This window comes from Pinus tabuliformis, chromosome 7 (genome assembly GCF_031772625.1).
Source record: "Pinus tabuliformis cultivar Carrire ecotype Pingquan chromosome 7, CPIR1, whole genome shotgun sequence".
Classification (NCBI taxonomy): domain Eukaryota; kingdom Viridiplantae; phylum Streptophyta; class Pinopsida; order Pinales; family Pinaceae; genus Pinus; species Pinus tabuliformis.
This window is the reverse complement of record NC_142293.1, coordinates 1,628,386,224-1,628,396,547: the sequence shown is the minus strand read 5'-3', so window position 1 is coordinate 1,628,396,547 and position 10,324 is coordinate 1,628,386,224. Positions and strand designations below refer to the sequence as shown.

The following is a 10,324-nucleotide window of genomic DNA, read 5'->3' as shown; positions in this document are numbered from 1 at the left end:
ACAGAATATTCAACTGTATCAATTTGTCAAAGTAGGCCAACTCCTTCACAATGGCAAGTGGCTCACCAGGGACCAAGTTCAGCAAAAGTTTCCCCATCTCATGGAGGAACTCAACGCAATGGGGACCATTGCTTCCTAAGGGGGGAGGAATGATCCAGGTGGATATTGGTGGCCACCTGCCAAGTCCACCTGGACCCCCACCATTGTTCCTCTCAACATTTTCAGTTTCCTTAATTATAGCGTAGTTTATTATTTTTAGCAGTTTTTCGGGTCCTAAACTTCCGGAGACGTTTTGAGGCCCTAAACGACGTTTTTTGGGAAATCTACTCCGCGATTTTTTAAATAAAAAGTTGTCTTTTTCGTCGTAGTCCTCGGAGAGATCTTTCCAACGGGCTATCATGCGCGTCAAACGGAGATCGTATGCCAAAGTTACGACCCCGGGAAGTTGATGTACCAATTTACCCAAACGGGACCCATAGTTTGGCGTTTCATCTTCTAGGGTTAGGTTTTGGAATGTTAAGGGTTTTCCATTGTTTCTCAACAATAAATAGGCCTTCGAGCCTCATTGTAAGACAGTTCAGAGGCATGTAGCCATCACATCTCTTCTCAGAGATAAGCTACCATCGCCCTAGCTGGTTTATTTCCATTACTGTTTGTAAGCATATTTCAGTATTTTACATTAATGAAGTGAAGTATTATTTCCTCTGCATATTTGTGTTTATGGTTATCTCTGTGTTTTATTGCGTTCCTGTTTAAATTCGGATCATCCTGCAAGTTGCAACTCTTCATGGTGACCACCAAAACTTGGAGATATCAGAAAGGACAAAAATCTAAAAACTCAACAGTTATAGAAGGGCCAGAAAAAAGCCAAGGTTTCTTGGATTCAATAATAGCAGCTTGGCAAATGAACAAGGAGTAAACGCTTTAGCTAAGAAGAATTCTGACAAGGCCGACTCCTCCTCAGACTATAGCAGGATCCTATGATCTTTCTGCTGAATCAATGAGTAGACAAGATGATCAGCTGCATATGGTTCAATGCAAAGATCCCTAATTACTTACAAATGCCACAAATCACATTAGCATGTCTGAGCCTGCATTTCTTTTCGAGAGGCCACCATGAAACCTCCAGAACTTTCAATAACCATTCTTCTCGGAGTAGTCTACCCAAGCGGAGGAATTCACGGGTTTCCGTCGTCGCTTGGAAAAACCTCCTGCTCCAGCCGCCGCCAATTCCTCAGCCCTCCGCCACCCTCCGCGGCCTCTGCCTAGCTCCGCCACCCTCCGCATTAATGTCGACGAATGAGAGGTTCCTAATAGAGATTCCGATTTCCATCGCATCTTGCCGCTGGGAAGTTAATTCACCATGGAATTTGAATTCGGAAATAACCCGGCTGCTCCCTCACCAATTCCTCCGCCTGGGTAGACTACTCCCTACCATTCAACTTCACACAGAAGCCAATCCCATGATTCCAGTGAACGCTCCTACCATGGTCGACCACGCAGACTCTTTTACCTATGTCTTTCTCTTGCAGGCTTGCATTCGGAAAAACAATTTGGCAGAGAGCAAATTACTCCATGCACAAATCACTCGAAGAGGATTTACAGTTGTCACACATTTACACAACACTCTCCTCAACATCTGTGTCAGATGTGGGAGCCTGGCGGATGCTCGCAGAGTTTTTGATCAAATACCCGAACGTGATGTATGTTCGTGGACTGTGACGATCGCGGGTTATGCCAGGCAGAGGGTATCCCACGAGGGTTTAGGGTTGTTCTTCCTCATGCGGCGAGAAGGCGTCCAACCCAATAAGTTCACATTCGCCCGCGTACTCCCTGCTTGCACCGAATCTGCAGACATCAGAGAAGGACCGGACATTCATGAAGAGATCAGAAGAAGCAGATTGCAGAGTGATGTATTTGTGGCAAATGCCCTGATAGATATGTATGCAAAATGTGGCAGCATAGAGGATGCATGCTATCTGTTTGACAAAATGTGTGAATGAGACGTCGTATCCTAGACAGTGTTGATTGCAGGGTATGCGAAGAATGGGCAGGCAGAGGAGGCCATGGAGCTTTTCAAGAAAATGTGGCTTGTGGGTATGAAGCCAAACTCCAAAACATATGCCGGTGTTCTGCCGGGATGTGCCGATCTGGAACAGGGTATGGAAATCCATGGGGAAATAATCAGATGTGGTTTCCAGTCTCATGTCTTTGTTGAAAGTTCCCTTGTAGATATGTATGCAAGATGTGGGAGTGTAGAAGATGCACACCATTTGTTTGCCAAAATGCGTAAACGGGATACCGTGTCGTGGGTAGTGATGATTGCAGGTGTTACGCGGAATGGCTGGGATGAGGAGGCCTTGAAGCTTTGATGAGAAATGCAAATGGCAGGTGTGAAGCCAAACTCGAAGAGATTCCAATGTATTCTCCTGGCATGTGCCAATTTGGGAGCTCTGAAACAGGGTATGGAGGTACATGAAGAAATAAATAGAAGGGGATTCCAATCTGAGGTATCTATGGGCAATTCTCTATTAGACATGTATACAAAATGTGGGAAAATGGACAAGGCACGTGAAGTATTTGACCAAATGAATCTCTGAGACATCATATCCTCGATGGTGATGATTGCAGAGTACTCCCAGAATGGGCGTGCCGAGGAAACCCTGAAGCTTTTCCAACAAATGAAATGGGCTGATGTGAAGGCGATAGCAAAAACATTTTCTGGTGTTCTCTCAGCATGTGCAAAGTTGGCAGCATTGGATCATGCTATGGAGATCCACAAGGAAATAATTAGTAGTGGATTGCAGTTTGATACCTTTGTGGAGAGTGCCCTGATAGACATGTATATAAGTTGCGGTAGTATAGAAGTGGGACGTAGATTATTTGATAAAATGCCATTACGAGATGAGGTATCTTGGACAGTAATGATTGCAGGTTATGCACAGAATGGTTCGGGGGAAAAATCCCTGAAGCTTTTCAAAGATATGCAACTCGCGAGTGTGAAGCCGACTACAAAAATCTTTGCCAGTGTTCATTCTGCGGCATCTTTGAAGCAAGGTGTAGAAATCCATGAACAAATAATTAGAAATGGCTTTCAGCTGGATTTCATTGTGGTCACTGCCCTATTAGACATGTATGCAAAATGTGGTAGCTTAGACAATGCACGCCACCTGTTTGACATGATGCGACATCGAGATGTTGTCTGTTGGATGGCCATGATTGCAGGATATGCCATGCATGGCTATGTAAGTGAGGCCATCACACTCTTTGAAAAAATGAAAGCCTGTGATGTAAAACCAAACCATATCACAACGGTTTGTGTTTTGTCTGCCTGCTGTCATGCAGACCTAGTCTATGAGGGCCTTCAATACTTCAATTTCATGAGGGACTATTATCACATCATACCTGCGATGGAGCACTACTGCTGAATGGTTGACCTAATTAGCCGTGCTGGGCAGCTAGATGAAGCAGAAGGCTTTATCAATAAAATGCCAATCAAACTTGATGCATCTGTTTGGATGTGTTTTCTTGGAGCCTGCAGAATACATAACAATATAGAGTTAGGAGAATCTGTGGCAAAACACCTTTTTGAGTTGGATGTGAGAGATGCTGCACCTTATGTGCTTCTCTCAAACATATATGCTATGGCTGGTAGATGGCGTGACATTGAAAAGGTTAGAAAAATAATGAAAGTCAGAGGAGTTAAAAAAACTCCTGGATGCAGTTGGATTGAGGTCAACAAATAGGTGCATGCCTTCCTTTTGGGTGAGAGGTGACATACATGACCAAAGAGGTTATAGAGATTGTTTTCAGAGATGAAGTGAACAGGGTATGTTCTGATCTAGTTTTCAAGGCTGTATGCAAAAATGAGGAGCATACTTTAATTTATAGAGCAAACGACTTCCATACTTCCCTCAATCAAAAGCCCAGGTGGTCTGCAAAACTAGAGATATGAATTCCCTCTACCCACCTTGCATTGTTCAAAACGTAAAGATAAGCTTCATTCTTAAGACAAGGAGCAAGCATTTTCACTCAACATGTTTTAATCAAACCAATGAAATTGTTATCATAACTGTCAAATAATTCAACTCCAGTCAACAGCCTTCTCATTCACTCTGCAAGACGTCGAGTCATGGATACCTTGTTAAATTGCTACCAGGCTTAGATACCATTCTTTTATTTAATTCACCTCAGACTTATCACTGAGATGACATGCCCTAACTGTATCATGCAACTTCTGAGGTGGCCGACTTATGAGGGAAAAAATGTCTATTCCTTGTCGTGGCAAAGGAATAAATATAGATCCAAAAATATCTAGTCACATGGTGCTTGCTACAAGTGTGCTTTGAATCTCCTCTAGGGTAACTACAACAAGAAATTCATCAATCCTGCAATCAACATATGTTAAACCTTGGAGAAGTTTCCTAGCACTCGTTTTCTCCCCTTGGTCTTTAAAAGATTGTCCATGGTAATCATGGAAGTGGCAAAGTTACATGAATACATTTACTGGCCCAACATGCAAGCTGGGGAGTTTCAGATCCAGCTCAATGATACATTTAGCATTACGAGCTAAACCAAATACATTGTTGATTATACTAGAATAAATTGTTTATTCTAAACAGTTTGGAGAGCCCTCGAAAGTTAGTGTCTTTGATGAGATTAGAATGACAAGAAAAGGAGTGACCTTGATATTACATCTTGGCAATAGTCCTGTTTTGCTAACATGCTGTTTGGTGGACTTAGAAGTCTCCCTATTTGGATGAGTGAGGAATGAAATGTAACTTTCAAAGAAATTGCCATTTCAGCAATAACCAGATTCAATGATTGGTTGCATTGTTGAATATAATTGGCAAATCTTGACATATCATCAATGATGTTTATTGTCCTGCTAATATTGTTGTCCATGTCTGACTCCCAAGTTCTCCAAGTCATCTTTTTTTTTTCTTTATTGCTTTGTTCCTGTTATCCTTTGACTTGCTGAGGTAGCTAGAGAATCAATTCACTTGTGTTTTGTATCAGAACCAACAGTTCCATAAATGAGATCTATGGAATTTCCATGGACATTTGTTAGAGATGTTTTTAACATACTTAGCTAACCCTTGTGATGTCAGGTGTTTGGGGGAGAGAGATTATACCAAACTGTGATGCACTCTATGTTCGTCCTCTCACACATGATGATGTTGCTTTTTGGATGTGGGTTGTGATATATGGTAATCATTGGTATATTCTATACTGGCTCATAACACTTTAAATTCTTGTCTTTTACCATGTTGTACCATGGTTTGTTCATAATTTACCTCTAGATAATGTATCACCTTATGAATCAAGTTGAACTACTAGAAACCAAGGTAGGTGTTTTACATCATTTTCCCTACTCATTTTGCACACCCCATCACTTCATCAACATTTTCATGCATTATCATCACTTCTCCTTCCATGCTTGAGTTATCATATGTATTGTAGCAAGGTTCAAAATAAAAAGGAAAATTACTAGGTATAAGAATGTCTAAATAAAAATCAAAGAGCTAAAAAAATGCTCAAGGTAGAAGTAACTAAAGTCACATCATGCACGAGACATGCCACCTTGCTATAAAACCCAGGTTCTCCCAACCCCATTAAAAAGAAGGAAAGAAAGAACTAAGCATATAAAAAGAGAAAAAGAAAAATAATCTCTAACTCTTGAAACATCATTTCCCTTGTACCACATTCACCATCATCACTTGCACCCTATTTAGAATCCTAAGAAATACATCTTGTCTTAAGGGTTTTCACATGTAATTAAGGTTAATGATGTCCACACGATGGTCAAGTTAGGAAAGAGTTAAAGATTAAATTAGTCATCGAGTATTGAGAGATTTCACTTGATTGTAATGATTCAAATTTATGAAGGGAACGACACATATTTATAACCAAAACACAGAGATATAGTGGAATTAAACTTCTATTAATAAATGGAAAATGTTGAAATTGTATCAATGGTATCTCTATCTTTGAATGGAAATTGATGCAAGTAAAAGGAAGTAAGAGTTATGGCCCTGTTGTGGCCAGCAACAACCCCTCTTTTTATTTAGTTTTAAAAATAAAGCTAAATAAATGGGACCCTTCTAAAAAATAAAACTAGTGCTTATCTTTCCCTTAGTTTATTTTCAAGATATATGTGAAAAAATTAATCAATCCTAATTTTTTTTTTTTAACAAAGTAATATATTCTTATATAATTGAGATGTGAAATGTGAATTAGTTACTTTATGTGAATTTAATGTTCCTGAAACCTAAAAGTTCAAATTTATGGAGAAATATTTGAAAGTAAAAACTACTTAGAAAGCAAGTAGACTCAATTAGTTTTAAAAAAAGTGAATTTATTTATATATTTAAACATATATTTTTAATAATAAAAAATTATTTAAAATATTGACAAATATAAAATAAAAATTAATAACTTTAAAATTATAAAAAAAAAGTGAGAATGTTTGTAGAGTTTGTTTTAATCCTAACAAAAATTATTCATAAGATATATAAATAGTTTGTTTTTTATTTAATTAAGAAGCTTCTCTTTCATGTTATAAAATATATTAATGAACCAAAACCCAAATACATTAGAAAAAGAAATGGAAATTTACCTTCCATTAGCTCCAAAAACCGAATCCATTCCATCCTTTAAATAATAAAAAATTAAAAATAAAAGTTCGATCTTCCAAGGCAGAGCAGTGTTCTATTTTTTATCTTGTAATTGAAGAATTTACCATCCTAATATATAAAGATGCTATCAATTTATAAGAAAATATAGAGACAGACAAAAAAAACAACCCTCCTGTAACAAAATTTCCACATATAAGCGAACATTACACACTCCATAAAACAGAAAAAGTGTAACTTCCCATTCCATTCATAACACAATTGATGCTTAAAAAGTGTAACTTCCCATAATGGTAAAACAAACAGGCTGAACTTTCATAATGATAAAACAATTCTAGAGTGTGAGGTATCCACTTTTTATTCACACACAAAACAACGCATCAACAAAGCTTGCTTTCACTTTTCCTTGCAAGGAATCATGAATTTGACTTTACTTCAGAAATTAACCAAAAAAAATTCATATGGTAGAGAGCTTAGTCACATGCTTAAACTTTAATGTTGGTCGTTATGGAAATCGACTTAGGGAAATTGCCAACTATCAAATGAAGGTTGGTGCTCGTAGTGAAGGAAATCGACTTATTGCCAACTATCCAACAAACCTTGAAGTGAAACTTACATTACATTATGTACAAAAATGGATATAGTTTGAACATGTAAACTCCCCAAGTTTTCTTGTGCCCCTCATTGATGGCTGTTGTTAAGCTATAACATGGGGAAAATCCCCCCCCCTTCCCTTATAGTTCGCTGCTTAGGGTTGCACGGTTTCCATATCCAACCATCAATCCAGTCAACTTCTTATTACTCAGACGCTCTTGGCAAACCGTGGAGTCTTCAAATCTGTTACCAAATTATGAAAATCAAATAAATAATGAATTCATGACTATCTTTGGACAATATCTATGTATGATTAATTTCATTGTGACATAATAGCTAAGATAAAATATCATTAGGTAAGCAACCCAATTTAAATCTTGAAGATACAGAATCTTCAGTGATTTTAATATCTGAAGAATAATTAATTGCTCTGTACCTATCAGGGAACGGTATCAGGTGTTGCAAACTCTGTGCTAAATTGACAACATCTTCTGCATTACTGACTATTTGATTGAAACATATATATCTCCCATAGGCAGATGGATCTTCATAAGCACATATATGTGCATCCGCTAGAAACCTTATGTCTACACTAGCTAAAGTGCCCTTCTCATACATTTGTGCAGCCCCTGCGATCACAAAGACTAGCCACTGTAAATAAACTAGCTAATATTTTGCACTTCCATAGATTAGATCCTCTCCAAGGGATTACTATACCATATTTGTACGTTCTAGAGCAGAGTCTATTTGATATGCAGATCTCTCACCCTCACCTTTAAGATATGCAACGGTAGATCCTGAGCTTTTGTATGTGATACCAGGTCCCACAATCAGAGGTGAGTTGATTGTCACCATATTCAACCCCCTGTCCATGGCCATCACCCATGCAGCCTTCTCTGATAGTGTCTTGGCTAATGCGTACCACAACTGTGAACATGAAATATTGTATAATTAGAACATAATACCATAGATCACTGCAAGGTTCGGAACAATGTTATTAAACTGTACAGCTTTGAACTCCACAATATTTGAGAAACACCCAAATTTTATACATATACCCCTTCAAAAAAATGATGAATACCGCACCACAATGTATTTAGGTTCTCTCTGTAAAAATATATATACTTAGCACAAAGCCATTTTAGCCCTGATTCTGTATGCACAAAGATTTAGACAAAGGTTACATATCTAGACTTTCTCATTATTTGATGAATTTATAACCTGGGCAACTTCAAGGACAAAAATGAATTGGATATGGATTGTTGCATATAGAGAAGATATATGCACTCTGTTGTCTATGATGTGGTATCACTTCAGCAATATTAAGAGGCAAAAGATCAATTGTATATGGATTATTCCAGGGTTATCTGCAATATGTAGCATGTATTATCATTAGAGAAATTTTAAAAAGCCAAAAGCTAATTGGATATGGATTCGTGGATTGAGAGAAGCAAGATGAATATGTAGCATGTATTATCATTTGAGCAATTTCAAAAAGCCAAAAGCTAATTGGATATGGATTCATGGACTGAGAGAAGGCTGAAGCAAGATGCATTGTATAGCTTAGTAAAATGATGGTGGAAAAACTAAAATATGAAAGAGTCAATTGGATTTATTTCTTTAGATTGGAAGGAGCAATTATGCTTTTCCCCACCTAGATACAATTGTTACAAATGACATGTTTAGCTCATATTAAATATACTACTATCATGGATTCCATTGCCTTGGAAAACTACTATTGTAGCTGGCCTTGAACAACTGTAGATGAAAATGTTGAAGTTATTTATTAGATTAACTAATCTGATCAAAGCAGCTTTAGATGCAAACTTTTGAGTTACTTACTAGATTAAGCAACTAATCAGACCAACACTATCGAACATACCATTCAGTTAGATATCGTTAACAAGTTAAAAGGAAAAGGTGATAAATCAGTCCACTTTACTTAGATTGTATACTAAACTTAACATTTTGTCATTTAAAAATTATATATACAGACCTTCAATTTCCTGCAAAGATTTGCATCACTCCAATGCCTCTAATCAAGGGCATTAACCTTGTAGTCTCCATCTTCTCTCCAAATTGCTGCAACCATAGAAGAAGTGAACACACCTTTCTCAATGGTCTCGGTCTGAGCACATGCTTCCAGTGCATTGTGGGTTGCTTGTACTTCAAGTTCTGCCATCACTTCCTGTATTACACAAGTCCACATCTATCAATATTCAACCCTTCTAATACATATACCAAAATTCCCAAATCTTTAATTCAAAGGTTCACTAACTTACATCATAACCTGCAACACTCTGAGGGTGTTCAAAGGTATAGAACAGACCAGAACAGCGCTTGAGCGCATCAGTAATGCTGTGATAATCCAAGACGTCTGCATAGAAGATCTGCAATTGATCCCCATGCAATTTTCTGAGAGACTCAACTTTGCCTGCCACCATTTAAAATCATCAATGAAGAATGCCAACATACTATAAGTTCAATTAAAAAGAAATGTGAAAACCTTCATCTCAATTTCAAGGTGACTGGGAATTCAAAATAGGGATGGGATGGAGCAACTTTCCTATATTTATTCTTAGGGGTTTGAAAAAAAGGTAATGCATCAAACTTGGGTTAAAATCTTAAATTCATAGATTCATCTTAACGTGAAATTTATCAAGAAACTACAAAATCTTGTTCTCTTTTCAATAAATAAACATACTAGCGTCTCTCTGCATAGTGGCGTGCACTGAATAGCCTCATTGCAGAAGGCCCTAAACAATCCACAAACCTACATAACTGGACGCATCCATGACACAAACGACCTTGCCATTACCCTCAGAGGGGTTCAGACCAGAGGTAAACACCAGCATGGCTGCTCTCTCCACAAATCGTTTTTCTGAATGCAAGCTTGCAAGAGAGAGACATGAGTAAAAGAGTCTGCGTGGTAGACAATGGCAGGAGCGTTCACTGGATTCATGGGATTGGCTTCTGTGTGAAGTTGAATGGCAGGGAGTAGTCTACCCAGGTGGAGGAATTGGTGAGGAGCAGCTCGTGGGTTATTTCCGAATTCAAATTCCATGGTGAATTAACTTCACGGCGATAAGACGCGA

At 38.1% G+C, this 10,324-nt stretch overlaps 2 pseudogenes; one reads left to right on the top strand and one right to left on the bottom strand.

Moving 5' to 3' along the window:
* The first annotated feature begins 1,289 nt into the window (after positions 1 to 1,289).
* On the top strand, positions 1,290 to 3,776 carry LOC149254494 (pentatricopeptide repeat-containing protein At4g13650-like; annotated as a pseudogene).
* A 3,593-nt stretch (positions 3,777 to 7,369) lies between these two features.
* Positions 7,370 to 10,084, bottom strand: LOC149254493 (cinnamoyl-CoA reductase-like SNL6; annotated as a pseudogene).
* Positions 10,085 to 10,324: the final 240 nt, after the last annotated feature.